Here is a 17874-nt window from a genome sequence, read left to right on the forward strand (position 1 = left end):
CAAATAAAAGAAACCCCACAGGCTGAAAACTGCTCAGAGTCTTTAATTAGCCAAAAAAATGAAAAGTGGTTACAGGAAAATGAGAGTGTAAGAGGGGATCCCAAGGGAGTACTTATGCTACTCCCCCTTCTCTCCTTCATCACCAAACAGCCCAATGTAGGGCCATGGTAGCAGCCTCTTTGATAGCGGATTTGGGAAAAGCATTTGGGGTTGGTTTCTTTTGACTATCCAGAAGATGAGAGTCCCAGCCAGTCAAATTCAGATTTGAATCACACATCTAGTAAGCCCAGGGGTTCCAGAGCCTTCTGTTCAACCCTGCACCAGTGCCTACCAAAAAAGGCAGGGAATTCCCTCCTCTGTTTGCATTGGGACAGCTGGTTCTCTGGCCCCCTTAGGGCCAAGTAAAATAAACTACCCCCAGGGCATAACCCTCAAAAAAAAAAAAAAAAAAATGCAAGCAGCTACAGGTTGGAAGTAAAGGGTCTTCCATAGAAATTTACCCATTTCTTCTCAATTCCACCAAAAAATTCACATTTCTTCCTAATCCCTACACAGGCTGGCAACTCTCTGAACAGTCACATGGAATTCCAAGTGCCCAGTAACTTGCCAGCCATTTCTCCTACTGCTTTAAGACAAAAGCAAAGTGAAGATGAGAGAATAAATGACTGAGTGGCTTAGCTCTTCTGCTAGCCTCACATACAGTTCACACCTTACCCCTTAATTCCTGCCCAAGGCAGCTGGACTGGGCTTGGCATCTCACCCACACAATTCTCCTCACTCTCCCTTCTGCAAAAGGTTCACAGTCTCTGGTATGAAAGCTCTCCATTCCATACAGGCAACACACAGACTCACTCTACGACCGTGTGCAACAAAAGAAGGACAACCTGGAATCAGGGAGCAAGAGCCAACAAGGCCAGCACATAACCTGTGAATGGCACTGCAATCTGTGACCACCCCAGGCGCTGGAAATGGATCCTGCAGTCAGCCACGCTGAGAGCCTTCCCGGAGTAATGACTGCATGCATGAAAATAAATAGAAAGAAACACTCAAGAACAGCACACATGAGAAAATAGCACCTTATGGAGGAAGCATCCAGCCCATCCTGATTTCCAGGCTGATTCCACCCTGCTCCAGCCTTCCCCCTCTCCTGGGGCCTATCTAGATGGGAAATCGCAGACAATCAGGGAGGCTGTTCCAGCCAATTTCCTTCAGGGAACCTGCAACTTCCTCCTGGGACTGTCCTCCTGCTGGCTTATTATTGCCTTGCAGAAAAAACTGAGGGCCACAATCTTTCCCAGAACTGGCTCTACCTTTGCTCTTGTCTCTGAGGCAGCACTGAGGGTCACAAATCTGACACATGGGGTTTGGACAGAGGTAATGAAGTGGAGGAGGGCTTGAGGAAGGAGACTGGTAACGGTAGGAAACAGGGTAAACACAGGCAATATGCAAAGAGAGAGAAGGAGGGAGGTACTCCAGGAGGCTGTAAATTCATATTTGTAATTACTTCCTCATGTTTTTCAGCACTCCTCAGTCAAGTTTGATTAAAATTCCTTCCAAGGGAAGACACTCCATAGAGAGAGCTGCAATGGAACAGGCAGCTTGTGGAGCCTGCAGAATTGCTGGGGTGGGCACTAATAGCAGTAGTTTGGGAGCTGGGTACAGATCACCTTCCCCCTCAGCATGGCTCCATGCCCTGTGGGAAGCCATCCTTTGGACACAGAGCACCAGTTCAGGTCTGCTTGTTCTCATACTGTCAGTGTATGAAATAGGACATGGCTTCCTTAGCCTCAGACACAGATCTGATGTGAGACAGCTTCCACAATAACCTTCCAAAGTGGCAGAGAGTGTCCTCCCAGGAGCATGTAACAATTTCCTATGAAACATATGCCTCAGCAGCCAGGGGAAGTTTATGCTTCCTTCCACCCAAGAGTCCCTTACACAGGGGCTATTCTCCATAGTGAAAAGCAGGGCTCAAGACATCACATCCTTGTCTGGTTATTCAGGGGAGAGAAAGCCCAAGATCTGGCAGGTGACCGTAATTAATGTGTAACAGAGATCCTTCCAAAAGAATGAAAAGGAAGCACAGTAACAGAGAAGGACTAAGGGAGAGGCCACTTTTGTCACTTTCAGTCCTAAGCAGCCTTGACACCATCCTTACTGGCACTGTCACAGGGCAGGGGTAGTGTTCCTAGTGGACAGGACAGTTTAATAGTGTTTCTTTCCTCAGGCATATTTCCAGGAATGACTTCAGGGTGAAAAGCTCAAAAGCTCAGAAACTTTCCCTTTGCCAACTCATGGTTACTAATTGTGCAGGGCATTTCTGTCTGATCCACTCCTGTTTCTGCTGGCTGCAGGAATCTCTACTGCCTTCAGTTAAGCAGATCCCAGGTTCCTGTGTTCTATGTTCTTTGTCCATCCACAGTCAAGATGTTCAGCCAGCACTACAGCAAACTCCCATGCCACATCTCCCAACCTCTGAGTCCTTCCAAGCTCCTAGAAAAAAGGGTTTGAGTACAACCAATTCTCCCTCCTGACCCTGACCCTAATCCTGCTCTGCCAAATTCTCTGCAGAAGGGATGCTCCAGGATTTGGGCCTGGGACCATAGAAGGTAAGCAGCATCAGCTGCTTTTTATTTATCCTCGATGCTGTGGTAAGAGTGAGATGAAGCGATGCTGCTGGGTATCAGTCTTTGAGTTCCCTTCATGGCTCTGGGGAAATCATGATTATCTTGATGCCTGGTTTCTTTCCCTTCTCTTCCCCTCCCCTCCATGCTCTGAATATCCAATTATCTTAGTGCTCATGTCAGTTAAGGGACAGACCCTGCGACAATCAGCTGAGTGGGAACAGGCAGGTTCTGATGAGCTTCCTCTCTTACATGCCTCTTCCAGGGCACACACTTCACAGTTCAGCTGACCAGGAGACATGTGACCCATGATATTGCCCATGCTGGCAGGCAAACAAGTGATAAAACACCCTGTCTTGTGTTCTGGTTGCTCTCAATCATATGGGAGACACAGGTCAGGGAGGGGACTCCAGCCAGCTCTCCAATCTTTTTGTGCTCCCCATCCAACCTGTGCCTGGCCTGTGTCAGAACGACCTAAGGACGAGGAGAGGAGGAAACAGAAAGATGCCAGCTGCATCTCAAATCCTACATTCAGGACTACCACTGTCCTTAGAATAGAAGTGCAGAAAATGATATTTGATGTCAACTTGGGCATGAGCAGGCTGGGGAAGAGGGCTCATTCTCCATGAAAAGCCCTTGTAGGATGCAAGCTGAGAGGTCAGTGTATCAGTCCAAAGCAGGGAGACCACAAAGTTACTGTCTAAAACCTGCAAACACTGCAGCCTAAGCCATTAAGGTACATTCAGGCAGAGTGTTGCAGATGAGCATGACTAAGTCAAGAGCTGCCCAGTCTTTGGAAGCTGCATCACAGCATGCCTTCGCAGGCAGTGCGGTACAGCAGCGTGCCCAGGACCTGCTGCTGCCCTGCTGCCTCTCGAGATAACGTGCCTGGCATGGAGGGTGCACATGCTGCTGAGCAGACTGCATCTAGGAGAGTGGGGGGACCCAAATGTCCTGAGACCAGGGGAGTATGGCTGGATCACAGAATCACTGGGTTGGAAGAGACCTTTAAGACCATTGAGTCCAATTCATGCTCCAACACCTCACCAGGCACCAAGTTGACACATCCAGTCTTTTTTTAAACACATCCAGGGATGGTGACTCCACCACCTCCCTGCACATATGATTCCAGTACTTTACCACTCTTTCAGTAAAAAACTTTTTCCTAACATCAAACCAAAATTTCATTTAGCACAGGTTAAGGGAAGCCCTTAAGACTGTCCTCTTGTTCTGTCAGTTGCTGCCTGGAAAAACCCCCACTGGACTACAACCCCCACTGGACTACAACCACCTTTCAGGAAGTTGCAGAGAGTGATAAGGTCACCTCTGAGTCTCCTTTTCTCCAGGCTGAACAACCCCAGCTCCCTCAGTTGTTCCTCACAGGACTTGTGTTCCAGGCCCTTCACCAGCCTTGTTGCCCTCCTCTGGACATGCTCAAGAATCTCAATGTCCTTCCTAAACTGATGGCCCAGAACTGGACCCAGGATGCAAAGGAGGCAGCAGCTGGTGCTGCATGGCAGGAGTCTGGTGAAGCAAGGCAAAGCCCTATACTTTATCCTCCCCACTGGAAAAGTGCCCAGGGATGTATGGAGAGGGGAACCTTACTGAGAAACCTGGAGGTGGTTTGAGGGGGGCTTTCAATTCCAGATTCATCCAAGTTTCTGAGTTAATTAATTTGTGGAAAGAGGGGGCAGGAAGAGCAAGAAAAGAACCTTTGTACTTAGGGTAGGACAGAAGCATAGGAGGCAATTTCACAGAATAGGGAGCTGAGGGCAAACAAAACCAGAAAATAAAAAAAATAAGCTGACTGACAAGCTTACAAGAAAAGCCACATTTTTAACATTCTTAATCCCTACAATAAACACACAGGAAGGAGCAGTGCTGGCGGTCCTCAGACGTCACTGGAAGAGACTGGGTCTGGTGCAAGCAAGACATATTGTGCTGGTGGCTGTTGTGGACGGCCCTGTCCAAGCCAGCAGAGGTGTGTGAAAGAGTGTAGGGGAAACAGAGGAAAGGACACTAAAATCAAAGGCAGACACTCACTTGAATCTTCAGTCTCTCTTTTCTTTTTTTTTGTTTCATGCTTTCTATACTACTGCTGTTTTAACACAATCAAAATTACATTAGAAACACAACCGAGCGAGTCCCACACAACAATGGAAACGCAACAGCACTTTGAGAAATCTACATCTTCCCACCCTAGTCAGCTGCTTTAAGAAAAATCAGACTATATGATACTGTGTGGCCCCACCGCCTGCCTTCATCTGAGTACCATCCACCCCCAAAATATCCGTCAAACTTCTCCAGACTAGCAGGAGTTAAAAGGCTGGTTTTAGTGGTAGAGACATATTTAGGAAGGGATTGAATTTGTGCGTGGTACATCCCATTCCCTGTTTATTAATAAGCTATTTATCACTGGTGTTGCTTTTAATGCCATTTTGGTTTAATGTTGTTAATGAAATATAAATACCCACACTAATGATGCTGGTCAGGAGCAGTGTGGGCTACTAGCAGCTTTGCAGGAGGGAGGCCAAACCACGACTGAGTATATGAGAGGCTGCAATGGTGTGACTGCCAGCCCAGCCTTCAGGAGAGCTTCCCCACATGCTCCCAACAGGAGACTGCCCAAGCACAGCAGGATGAGGAATGGGATGGGATGGTGCAGTGCTGGTAGCAGATTTCCAGACCACTGTGGCAGCCCAGACCCAAGCAACTCCCCCCCTAGAAAGGTGTCTCACAGTCACAGTTCAGCTCCAGCAAGGCACAGGACCGCTCCCTCTCCACTCTCTGCCTTTTGAGATCACAAGAAGGAGCCACCTGAGCTCAACATGTCTGCATGGGGGACCCTGCAAGCTGCAAGGCAGCTCTCTAGATGGAAATATGTCAAAGTAGTCAGATGAGTTTTGTTGGCTTAATGCAGTTGCCCCACTGGAAGAGCAATCCGCAGGCTGTGTGCTGTGCTCCCCCAGGGCAACACCCACATGATCCCAACTCCTCTTCAGCAAAGGGCTGCTCACAGCGACCATCTCAGGGCTGCTTGTGGCTCACATGGGACCTGGTGTGGGGCCTTGGGCTGGCTCCAGGCCATGGGGTGGGGTGGGGTGGGGTGTGGTGGGGCAGGAGCAGCTCACCTGGCTCCTGGACAGCTGGCCGCTCCACAGCCACTGCCTCACTCCCCCGGCCTGTGCTGCCCTGGCTCTGCTGCAGGCTGGGCGGGGATGGAGGAAATCGTCTCCTGCCCTTGCAAGGAACAATGCCAAAAGCTTGGCCTTTGGCAAGGACTCAGAGGTTTGCTCTGGCTCTGCAGAGAGGGCTCACACAGGCCGCTCTCCATTAGCTCGTGTCTAGCATCGTCATGGGGCAGGGATTACAAATCCCCCTAAGGCAGCTTTTGGAAATCCCATCTTGCATTACCATTTACATTACAGCAGCCCCTAGAGAGAGCTGAGGCCCAGGCACACTCTCAGAAAGAACTGTGGGCTAGGAGAGGTTTCAAGGCACCCGAAGAGACGGGTACGGAAAGGCAAACTAGCTTTGGGACTGGGCAGGGGAAGAGGCAGGGGAAAACCTGTGCCCAAGGCCACTGCCCTGCCCAGCAGGAACAACAGCTCTTGAAATCAGAAGAGAATCAGACATTCACCACCAGGAAGTTCTAGACATCTACAGTGCTCCAGAATAAAACCAAGCATTTTCCTCAGGAGCAAACTTCAAACCTCACAATCACCTGGAGACTCAGCGAAGAGGCAAATTTGGAGGGAAAAAGGTATCACACTCTCTTGAGACAGCTTTCCTGATAGTAATTTTGCCTTGCTCCAAGTTGACCCTCTCCACTAATCCCACTTAAGAAGTGTTGCCCCACAGAAATCCTAATTGAGTGGGATGACTAACCCTAACCAAGCCCCCCTTACCCATTTACTTCTCCCAGGCCAGGGGCACCACAGCCCCTGTGTTCTGCGATCAAAAGAGGTGCTCTCTGCCACAAAAGCCAAACCATCAACTGTTTGCATAAACTGCAAAAAGATGCATCTCTCTTCCTCTCAATCCCCATCAACACCCCTTTTTCTTCTGCTTTGACGTCTCTCTCTTCCTCTCTCCCAGGTAGCCAGCGCAGAGGAAGCTATAACTGGTCTGCACTGGGAACTCTCCTAGTGCCCCTGCCACAAGGAGCACCATCAATTCACACTGTTCCTTTAAGACGTTATCTTTTAATTTGGTGCTTCCCTCTTTCTCCTCTTCAACTAACTGATTTATTAGTTTATATCTCATAAATTGTAACCCCTCACCTCCTCCTTCACCCTCCCAGATGCCATAAATCCCCTTCAGGGCTCTGACACCCTTCTACATGTGGTGCAACCCCCTGCCCCCCAAAGTCACCTCTCAGTCCCCAGGGAGCATGGGGCTCATTTGATGGGGGTTTGGTCTAGCTCGTCTCAGCAGCTAATCCCTTGGGTGGCTCCTGTCAGATTATTAATTAGCTAAAGCGGATCGGCCCTGGAACAACATGCGGTTGGACTTCAGATAAAACAGGACGGCAGAGACTTGGCATATAGTTCTTTAAAGGGACTTTGTCCCTTTTTTTCTTTTGCCTTCTCTGGGAGTGGGGGAAAGGAGAAGGAGATGGGCTGCTTCCACAGCTGCTCACAGCCCCCAGCAGTTTGTCACCCTGGTAACAGGGCCCTGCTGTTCAGCGTGGAGCGAGCACAGGCCTGGAGGTGCAGAGGACAGGAATGGCAGGTATCATCCCCATCCTAACCCTGTGGCAGCTAAAACTTTTCCCACGTTAGAAGAGGTTTATGAACCTGTTCAGAGGCATGCAACACTCATCTGGGGGGTCTCACTGCTCCTCAGTGTCACCTTGCTTCTGCTGTCCTTTGTCTTCTCATTGATTCCTATTGAAAACTTAGTGTTTGCACTACCCCAAAAAATGAGGCAAAGTCTGTTCCAAGGCACCATGGCCATTCTCATGTTGAGAACAGGTATTTTAAACAAGAAGCCATCCAGTTGGTGTGGCAGATTTTAAAGCTTACTTTCTCATCCTGGACAGGATAAAGAGTGAGTGGTCTCCTATGCATTACACTGGAAATCTGCAAGAATGAGCTGGAACATGAATCAGCACTACAGATGCTGGGGAGCAGCTCATCTCTTTGCTCCCTTCCCACTTTGGATTGTTTTGACTCAAACCGATGAAGCTGAAATATCGAGTCACAACGGCCCCAAACTTCATTACAAGCTCTTAACACAGATTACTTAATAAAAACCAGGCTGCTTTAATTGCTTTTCCCCCATTAGCATTTCTGGAGGAGAAATTTTTGATTAATTTGAAGATGCACGTTTCCCCCACCCCTGGTGCTGGCCTGAGAACCAGACCTCCTCCCCACACCAGCAGTGTCCAGAAGAGTATCCCAAAGAGTGTAAATTGCACCCAAATCCACATGACTCTGAAAAACAAAGGAACTGAGAGCCTGGATGAACAGATGGGAGTGATGGTGTGAAGCAAACAAGGGGAAGAAAAATCTCCCCTCCTTTCTGGTGAACACATAAAAAGTGACACAAGGGAATGAGGAAGAAGCAGGCAGAAGAGGATAATGGGAGGACAGCCAGTGTTGTAGGGTTCAAAGAGCAAGGACAGAAGTTGGTAGGTGACTGACTTGGTGGGGTCCTTGGAAGAACTTTCACCTTTCTCTGCAGCTGAGAAAGGAGAGGCAACTCTGCTGGAGGAACACTGCGTGGATTTTCAAAATTTGGACGAAAAGCCTGAGAGCTCAATGCTCTCCAAATGCACGTGAAATGCTCCCTGTTCCTTGTTCAGGCCTGGATATCCGATTCTAGGGGAGGATAACTGTTCTTTCCCCCTGGCTAGTCTCCCACAGGTTAGGAGTGCTCAGGGACAGGCGGGGGAAGCAACCCTCATGGTCCAGCAGCTCCCTCTGGGCTGGGAAAGTCAGGGGTACAAAAGTCTCGTGGGCAAAGGAAGGAGCCTCTTGAGGGGAAAGCCAGAGCCCTAGGCTGTGCTGCTGCAGAAGATGATGCCGAGCAGCTCTCCTCACTTTATTCCTGGATCAGGGGTCAAGGACATCCAGTTCCTAGTTCCTCAAGTATGGATTTAGAGAGGACAAATACCATGTGTGAGCAGCTCAGGTAGGAACTGCACTATTCCACTGCCAGAGAGCCCCAGGTAAAACAAGTCTACCAAGAAAATCATTCCTGGCTTTTGGGGCAACTGGCTTCAGCTCCTGTTGTGACTAGCCCTGGCAAGGGAAGATGGCAACCAGGTTCCTGAGTAGGCTGTTCTCTAGGTCAGCATACCTCAGGGACATGGTAATCAAGTAGAAATTGCTCCTATGTGACAACTCTTGTCAGCCTTGTAAATCTTCATGATTTTCTTAAAGTCTGAGATCTTGCAAGTTATACAAGATTTTTGTTTTGTACAAAAATGTGTTTACAGTGCTATCCCTCCCTTTGCTCCCTCTGTTCTCCCACTTTCAGGGCACAGCAACCTCAAATGCAATCTGTGTGTATGCTGAACCATAGAAACCTTGGTATTATTAAGTCTTATAATTGCAGGGAGGAGAGTAGCTTTTGACTTCTGAAAGGACAAAGCTAGCAATATTGTTTGCTCATTTTACTTTCAAACTCACCTTAGTTTGTCCTCTCCCCTTTTCTCTTGCATGTTCTATCAACGTACAGCTTAGACAAACTCAGCAAGAATCACAAGAAAGACTCTGGGACAGAATGTAAACTGCTCTGGCAAAAATCAGGATAGCTCTGCTGACGAGAAATGCAGCTCTGGTACATCAGCAGATGGCTTACCTGTAGCTCTTAATAGTTAATATATAACTGCAGTAATAGCAAAAAGAGCCTCAGCACTACCACATAATTTGTCAGAGGCAATATGGTAAAACAGCCTTTCCATATTCAGCTCAAGTAGTGAGATAAGCCTCACCTCCAGCACTGCCCATGGGCTGAGCACCAGCTCTGGAATGAGCCCCCAGCAAAAGACATCAGAGAACTGCTACCATTCACTTTACACTATTTGTTCATTTTTAAAATTTTTTAGCTTTATCAACAGATTTCTATGATCTGCATTTTGAACATGCATTTCCCTCGAACACTCATGTGCATACTTAGCACTGATTGCTCCAAGTGTTTTCCAACTGGTTTTCCTTGAGGAACTCTGCAGGTCAGCGTCCCTGCTGGCTGGAGAATTGCCTGACGGACAGACAGACAGACAGACAGACAGACTGTGTATATGCAGTGCCTACCAGAGCTGAATGTGCTCCCCAGTGTTAATGGAACCCTGCAAATTCACAAAGCACTATTATTATTTTTTCAGCCAGCTTTTTCATCAGGGTGCCACAGAACTACTGCCTGTATCCCAGCTCAGAAAACTGCTGTTGGATCTAAGGACAGGCAGAAATACTGTTGGACAGTTAAAGGAATCAGAAGATCTGGCTTCCCCTCCCAACTCAGCTTCTGAGTCATTATTAACATAAAATCAGGTTTGTTACATCAGTTAAGCTTGAGTAAATAAACCACGACTCATCACTGTGTTTTATTTTGCAATATTTCAGTGGGCTCCCCTCTACAAATAAACACTATTAAAGATCAGTGCAATTGCAGGTATATGGGAAAGGAGAGAAATGAAAGCATCTGAACTGCTCTAAAACCTTTATGAAGAGCAGGGCAAAATCTCAGCTTTTTGGAGGACAATGATTTTCACAGGACAGACATGTAAAATTAAGGCAACCCTTACGTGGGGACTCTAAAATACAAATGAGTCATGCCTGCAGGTCTGACACAGCTGATGGGTAAAAAATATTGGGAAACATCCTAATCCCCTCCTGAGGAGCCAAGGCTGAAATCCCAATGCCACTGAAGTTTTACAGTAAAACTGATGCTTGCTTCCCTAGACCAGGATTTAACCTCTATAAATCTCAGCTGTGAAGACAGAAGCCTTAGGAAGGAGATAGCCAACTTCATAAGCAGCAGTTCCAGAAGACTGAGGACATCACAAATTCTAAAAAAACGACTGAAGGTGACAGGGAAAGCGAGGTCTGAACCCATGAAGGCCTGGCTCAGTTCTGTCTCCTCCAGGTCTGAACATCCCTTTATCCATCTGAGTTTTTGGGGCAGGCTGGTCTCCAGTGTGACAGTCACCCAGGCAACTGCCAGCCTCCACTGAAGCCCTGAGCTTCTTTAGAGCTAAGCTGCTCCACATATCCTCACATATGTGCTTGCACCTAACTGCACCACAGGCTCTGTAGTCAGGCCTTGTTCAGCACTGGGAGGGCTCCTGTTTAGCCAGCTTCCTCCCTGCCAGAACAGCTCTTCAGCTTTTGTCCCTCGAACGACTATTCCCTCTCATGGGTAGGTACAAAATCACCAGCTGCTGGGCACTGCCGGGCTTCTGGAAGGGCTTTGGGCTGCCCTTACCTTTATTTTTAAGCTGACTCATTCCATGTCACTCAAGAGCCTCTTAAGTGTTCTCCCTTGAACTCTGGCATCAAGGCCCTTTCCTGAACACCTAAGACCTTTCAACCTGCTTAGACCCCACGGGTGGGTTTCGCCCTCCATCAGAAGGTTACGTGAGCACCTGCTGTTATCCAAGTGAGCAGGAGGTGCTAGGGACCTCAGTGGATCAGTCTTCAGTCCCACTCCCAGAGCAGATATGGTAAGGACAGCTATAAGGCCTGCCAAGCACATGATCCTCTTTCACCTCCTCTGACTTCCCCCCATTCAGCTTTCCAACTAAACATCTGATCGAAGGCCCGGGGGAGGGAGTCAGAACTGTCCAGTCTGGTTATGAGTGAAGGTCATTGATCTAGCACAGACCAGGGATGCAGAAAACAGGGGTGGGAGGGAAAAAATCCTCAGAGAGACAGAAGAGACGGAGCGAGGCAGGCAGAGGCAGCGGAAGTGGCTGAAACATGGTTTCACACTCCAAGACCCAAGGGCTGTTGTCAACCCGTCCTTCATGCTCACATCTTGTCACACTAGAGGTCAGGTCTCCCAAGCGTTCCTGAAGAGCTGAGCTAGCCCATATGGCAGGCAATATGTTAACAATATGGATCAGCTGCTCGTCAGGGCCTGAGCAGATGGATGTGACAACCCTGTTCTTACCCAGACAGGCTTTTAACATCTTCCCTCCCCTCTACTCAGCCCTGCCGGAAGAGCTCTGCCTGGGAACTGCTGCTTCCAGCCTACCTGCACTGTGGGGCCGCAGGCCAGGACAAGCAGCAAGGAAATGCCTGCCTGGCTGTACCCAGATGGAAGCAGAGTAGAGCCCGATTCAGACCAGTGCTGGCAGGAACCAGGCCAAGCGTCTACCCAAGGACAGAGGGCTGCAAAGGGAAAGGCCTCGCTCTAATCCAGATATGTGTTATTAACTCCCAAGCAGGGTGATACAGGAGATACTGTATTCAGATATATGTATATGGCATGTTACCACCAGATGCCACACTTTACAGTCTAGACGGAGTTTTGTAACTGCCTGGGAAAAATTTCTCTCACAGAACATGTAATACATAAATAGATGTGTATTTTAATGGGCAAGTTAAACTCCTCCTGGCAAAGGTAGGCAAGTCGATTTCATACACAGGTGGGTAAATTTCCACAATGATTTTGCAAGGCTGTTTCATATTCCTCAGACCAGCTCAGGATCTGAGCCATCAGGGCTGGTTGGGCTGGCCCAGCTGCACTTCTGTGGAAGGCAGTGTTCCCATCTCATCCCCTTTGCAGCTGCGCCCATGCAGTAATCCCAAAGATCCTAGCAAAAATAACTCCATCAGTCCAAGCTAACCAACAAATTCAAGCTTTACTTTAGGATTTAAATGGGGGGGGGGGGGGATTTTTTGCAAATTCAAACACAGAGCAGATATTTCCAATCCCTTTCCTACACTTTTTTTTAGCTTCCTCCCCCACATAAAAGTCTACCTTCATTAACTGAACAAGAAAACTCCCTCCAACCCTTATAGCTCTAGGACTAAACAGTCAGCTTGTGCTTATAAACAGTGAAAAAGCAATCACAGCCTAGGGTTGGGCTCTGGAGAACGTGCAAACAGCCTCTGTAGCCCAAAGTAAATTGAGCTTGTTTTGAAAGTAGAAGCCATACAACTTGCTCTAGGGCAGAAGACTGGAACACAGGGATTTCTAGTCCAGAGCATGAGAGATCACAAATCCACATGCCTGAAAGGCTAAATGCATCTCCTTCACTACAGTGATGTTTGTAGAACTACGGAGACCTCAGAAAACAGCTGGAGTCCAGGGAAATATTTCTATTGTCACTAATGAGCTACTATCCCTCAGGAAGCAGCCCCTGAAGGACACTCAGCAATGCACCCAGTAGGTACTGGGAGGAGACAAATGTGGAAAAGGATAACTGATTTGCAAGAGCCTGAACCACAAGGATCACTTCAGCATTTAAAGAATTCCTGACAAATGAGTCTCCTCCTCTTTATTGTCTCAGAGGTTCTGCTCATCCCAGGTCCAGATCAGATGGACAACATAGGGTTTTCAATATCAGGAGCTACACAAGCAGAAACCTGTGACAGGGACCACAGTAAAAGCTCCTTGGTGATGAAAAAAATCACCTAGAACCTATGAGGCAGCTTCCTCAGCACAGTTTTTCCCCCCTGATGTTGGACCTCTCTGGAGAGGCACAAAAGGGTGTTTGGTGGAAAATCCACCTGCTGCAGTAAAACCTGAGAATTGGTGTCTTATTTGGTAAAACCTCAAGGCTCTTCATGTTCCTTTACCTTATTCCCTCAGGCAGAGCTCCTGTTTAGGAAGCTGTCTTGCCTCTGGAGGCCTGGGAAGGCACTGCTCTAAAAGGGGACACAAGCACCAGAGCAGCTCACATAGGGATAAAGGCCAGAGTTCGCTACATTAACAGTTCAAAACCAGGCTTTCCAAATAAAGCATGCCAGACCCTGGAGGTGTTTCAGAACCAGGAAGGTGTGGGAAGGCACAGCTCACCCCTATCCCATCCTGAAGCACACTCTTTTCTGGCAGACTTATTTCGGAGCCTACAGACCTGAGTGCTTTCAGTAAGACCTACTGAGCCTCAGAGTTTCACGGCTGTTGCTCTTTCAGGCAGGGCTAGGGCACTCAGAACATGAGTAAATTCCTCTGTGCCATACACAGCCAGCAATGGAGAGGGATTGCTAGAGGCCCAGACCAACATCTGAGTCCTGTGACTATTCTCATCTCCCCTCTTGCTAAACCAATACAGTCCCTCTCCCTAGACCCTTCCAGCTCAGGTGTCAGCTGCACCCGTGACTCACAACAGCCTTTGCTTTGCACAGGTATTGTTTATGGCACGGCGGCAAAAAATAGAGGAAGATGATGATACAGAATCCCCTCAGGCACTTTAGCTGCTGATCTTCATTCAGGCATCATCAGCATTTAATGATGTCAGCAAAGCATGGAGATAGCCCCTGACAATACCTGTCTGCCCCACGGAGCACGTGTGTTGTCACACAAAGGCCAGACACAGCGAGGATCCTCAGCCCCTTCTACCTGCAGCAGTATGGCAGTGCCACCAGGCACCTCCCAAATCCCCAGCCCACCGAGGAGAAATAAATTATCCCACTGTTGTGTCATACCTTTCTTTGCAGAGAAGCTGTGATGGCAGCCAAGCAGAGAAGAAAGTAAAACACTTTTAGAAACAGAGTCCCACCCCCTCACAACTGCTCTGAGTTACCCACCATGACCACAGACATCCTCAAACTCCTTCTGTGAAACGAGTCAATCAGAAGCTGTCCCACACAACACCTACCCAGGGGACTCCCATGCGTGCTACTCAGCCAGCTGCTAACACTGCGCAGCAGCTCATTAGGAAAAGGGAGATGAAGAGAAAGAGCAAGAGCTGCTCAAACCAGCACCCTGCTGTGTCAGCTGGGTGTCTGGACAGAGGTGGGCAGTGATGGCAGGGGTAAACCCAGTCCTACTTGTAAGCCAGCCCAAAACAATGTCCCACCATGCATTTACCACCTAAGCCACTGACTTCCCACTGCTCTTTCAAACTTCATAGGCTAGAGATTTCCCAGGACCTGGAATGAAAACTCTGGAGAGCCAAAATCACTCACTCCAGTCCTACTTCAGAGCAGTTTGATCACAGAACAAAAGCTAGTACCTTGCATTGAGAAGTCACAGGCTTCAAGGTCCATTCCAGTGTACAAAGCCAGGACAGAAGTCAGGTTCTTTGTTTTGGAGGTGGTCTCAGATGAAGACAGTGCGAATTAGATGGCCTTCCTTCACTTGGTGAAGTCTCTTTTCCCTGAGGAGAGTTTCAAAAGGAAATTAATGTTCCCTACTGAGCAGTACCAAAGCTCAGGTGAATCACGAGCAGAAGCAGTGACGCCAGCCTCAAATGCTGCAGCCACCCACAGACCTGAGCCCTTGGTCACACACAACAGGCCAGCAAGGCAAGGCTCTTCATGCCCTCCTGAACACACTGCATCTCCACCTCCTTGTCCGCCACGCATGGTACTAGCAGAAGCCAAGGTACGAACCACCCAGACTATCTGGTGGGCCACACACTCCAACTTTCCCCAGAAAAAAAAAACAGGTCAGTCAGTAGCAGAAACAGCCAATAGTACTAAAAATGTTACACATACAACCAGATGAGACAAAGGAGAATTATTATTTGCAGTTTAGTGAGGCCCACAGTAATTAAGGGACTTGTCAAAGCTTACTTGGTAAAGCTGAGGTAGAACTGGGAACTAGAGCTAAATCTCTCAAATTTTGGTTTAAGAGCTGGACTGCAAAAGTCCTGTGCTCCTTGGCTGTTATACTGCTACCTTTGCAACAGGTTTCACCCATCTCCTTGCTCTCCCTAGACAGTTAAGACAATTCCCTTCTACTTCTGCATTGAAGGAAATGAACAAATGCACGGATTAAAATAAAAGAACTTTTACCTTACTTCCAAAATTACAAAATGTCTTAGCTCCAACCTTTGTCAGAAGCTCAGAAGCTTCAGGCTCTTCTATGAGGTGAGATTTGTAGACTGAAGGGTTCTGTTGTTGTTGGTTTTTTTTTAAATTTCCATCAGACAATAATAAAAGAAGTAAAACAAAAGAGGGCTGTTGAGATCAACTTGTGATAGGTGTCTGGCCAAAGAAAATGGAGCCAAAGAAGTCAGAACCCTGCAACCAGCAACCTTTGTGTCAATTTAAGCAAATATTGTGGCGTTTCCATGGCAATTCCTGTTTTGAATATCCACTACACTCACTTTTTAAAGGGCTTTTCCTGTTTGTGTTTCAATTTTAAAACCTGTAAATATTTTCAGCCTTAACACATCCTGACCTCCCCCAGCCTCTGAATGCTCTGTCAATGCTCTGTCATGAGGTCTGCTATCTACAGTACCCCAAAGCTGTGAAAATTCATGGCAAAGGCAGGGTGGCAACCCAGGACAGCTGGGGACAGCAGAGGCTTGGCTGGCCCTTTGACACACTCTCGGTGCCAGCCCCCACAGCTGTAGGTACAGGAGCCTGTTCAATGCTTTTCCAAAACTGATGAGTGAAAAGAGCTATTGCAAACATCCAGTACTGATAGCATCAGCCCAAGGTGAGCAGCAGGCAGCAGGTATTTTGCCAGTCTCCTTCTATCTCACTCTGCCAGCTCAGGCCGCCTCTGACTCGCCACTCCAGCTGCAATTTCTGCTGGGAGGCTCTTCCTGTGACCTGCTCGGGGCCAGCTGCTCACACAGCCCCAGAGCTGCCCCCTGCCCTGACCCCGTTCTCCTCCCTTCCCTTCCACCTCAGCTGAGCTAAGGCTGTCAGTCACACTGATTTATGGGATGCTGCGTCATGCACAAGTGAGAACGAAGAGTCAACTTTGTCCTCACTTGTAACCTGGGCCGGGGTGTAAATTACCCAGCGTGGTAAGCAGCAGCCTGCAGGTTCCTGATGCACTGCTCTACCCCTGCCCCACCAACACAGAGCCCATGGGGAAACCTCCTGGGGAAGGAGCCCGAGTCAGGTACTCGTGTCACTTGTCACTTCTGAGCATCAGGAGCCTGCTGTTAACCCTCTTCCCAAAGAATAAAGTTGCCCCTGCATCTAATGCTGGGTTGGGGGTGGGGGGGCAGTCTTTGGCATACATGGAGGTGCACGAAAACACCTTCACAGACACGTCAAGGACTTTCAAGTCCCCAAGTCTGAAAGCTTTGGCCTGTCCTGCTGGAATACAGCCCTTCCTAGCAGCCATGGGAGTGCACTGGTTAATGCTGAGTTTCCTGGCTGTGATGGATTTGTGCCAGGCCTCCAATGTTAGCTTAGTGTAATTTTTGGGAAGTCAGTTTCCTTTTTTTTTGTGTGTGTGGGTTTTTTGGGATTTTTTGTGGTTTTTTTGGTTGTGTTTTTTTTTTTTGGTGGTTTTTTGTTTTGTTTTGTTTTGATTTTTTGTTTGTTTTGTTTTCTTTGCTGTTGTGGTGGGTTTTTGTTTTTTGATTTTTTTGTTCAAGGTTCTTTCCTCTTTTAAATCAAAAAGTAGGAGCATTTGAATGGGCGTCAAGATAAGGCTATCCATCCATGGGCTGTAGCTTCCCAAGAGCATTTTATAGGCACCATGGCAGCTGCACAGAACAGCCATGGAAACAGACACCAAGTGAAAGCTGTTATGCCGAATGCCCAGAGAGGCAGCCTCCCCAGAGCGCTTCTGTCCCGCACAAGCATCACTCCTTGGTCCTGACCACCCTTCCTGCAATGATGGGTGCTTCTGATACCACCAGCAGATGATACACAATGCCTGCTGTCCTGGCCAGCTTCCAGCTAAGGTAATTACATCCTACAGGAGTTTCAGCTGGATATTTTATCCCTTCTTCACTTCCGGCCCTGAGCTGCTTCAGTGGGAGTTGCTAGAACTCCATCCAGATCCACCCCGGATGTGAGTGCGTGGAGGGAATTCTGTGCATCCCAACAGGTCCCAAGAGCCTGGTGTTTCAGCAAACAACCTCTAAAAACATGTGACAGCATACCTTCTTGTGTACATCCCACAACACCCCCACCTAAGAACAAGGTGTAGAGCTGGGAAAAGAATTGCCCTACCACACCAGGAACCAACAATTTCTGCACACATGTGCTTAACTCTGCCCAACGGAGCATGATCTGGGACATGGACACTGGCTCCTGTGTTTTGCTGAAGCAAGAACTTTCCTCCCATCATCTCACAGGCTTGGCAAAATTAGAACTTGCAGTGGCAGTGGTGTGAGGCTGAAGCCACAGCTGCTGGTCAGCCTTTGTCAGTGGCA

At 48.3% G+C, this 17874-nt stretch overlaps 1 protein-coding gene across 4 annotated transcripts in view; it reads right to left on the minus strand.

The window, feature by feature from the left end:
* Window positions 1-17874, minus strand: part of CASZ1 (castor zinc finger 1) — a 196890-nt gene that overhangs the window by 147027 nt on the left and 31989 nt on the right. For all 4 annotated transcript variants that reach the window (XM_059866819.1, XM_059866824.1, XM_059866820.1 and 1 more), the window contains exon 2: window positions 14758-14901. The gene's annotated coding sequence lies outside the window, so the exon portion shown is untranslated. The remainder of the gene's footprint in view (window positions 1-14757; window positions 14902-17874) is intronic.

This window comes from Haemorhous mexicanus, chromosome 23 (genome assembly GCF_027477595.1).
Source record: "Haemorhous mexicanus isolate bHaeMex1 chromosome 23, bHaeMex1.pri, whole genome shotgun sequence".
Taxonomy (NCBI): domain Eukaryota; kingdom Metazoa; phylum Chordata; class Aves; order Passeriformes; family Fringillidae; genus Haemorhous; species Haemorhous mexicanus.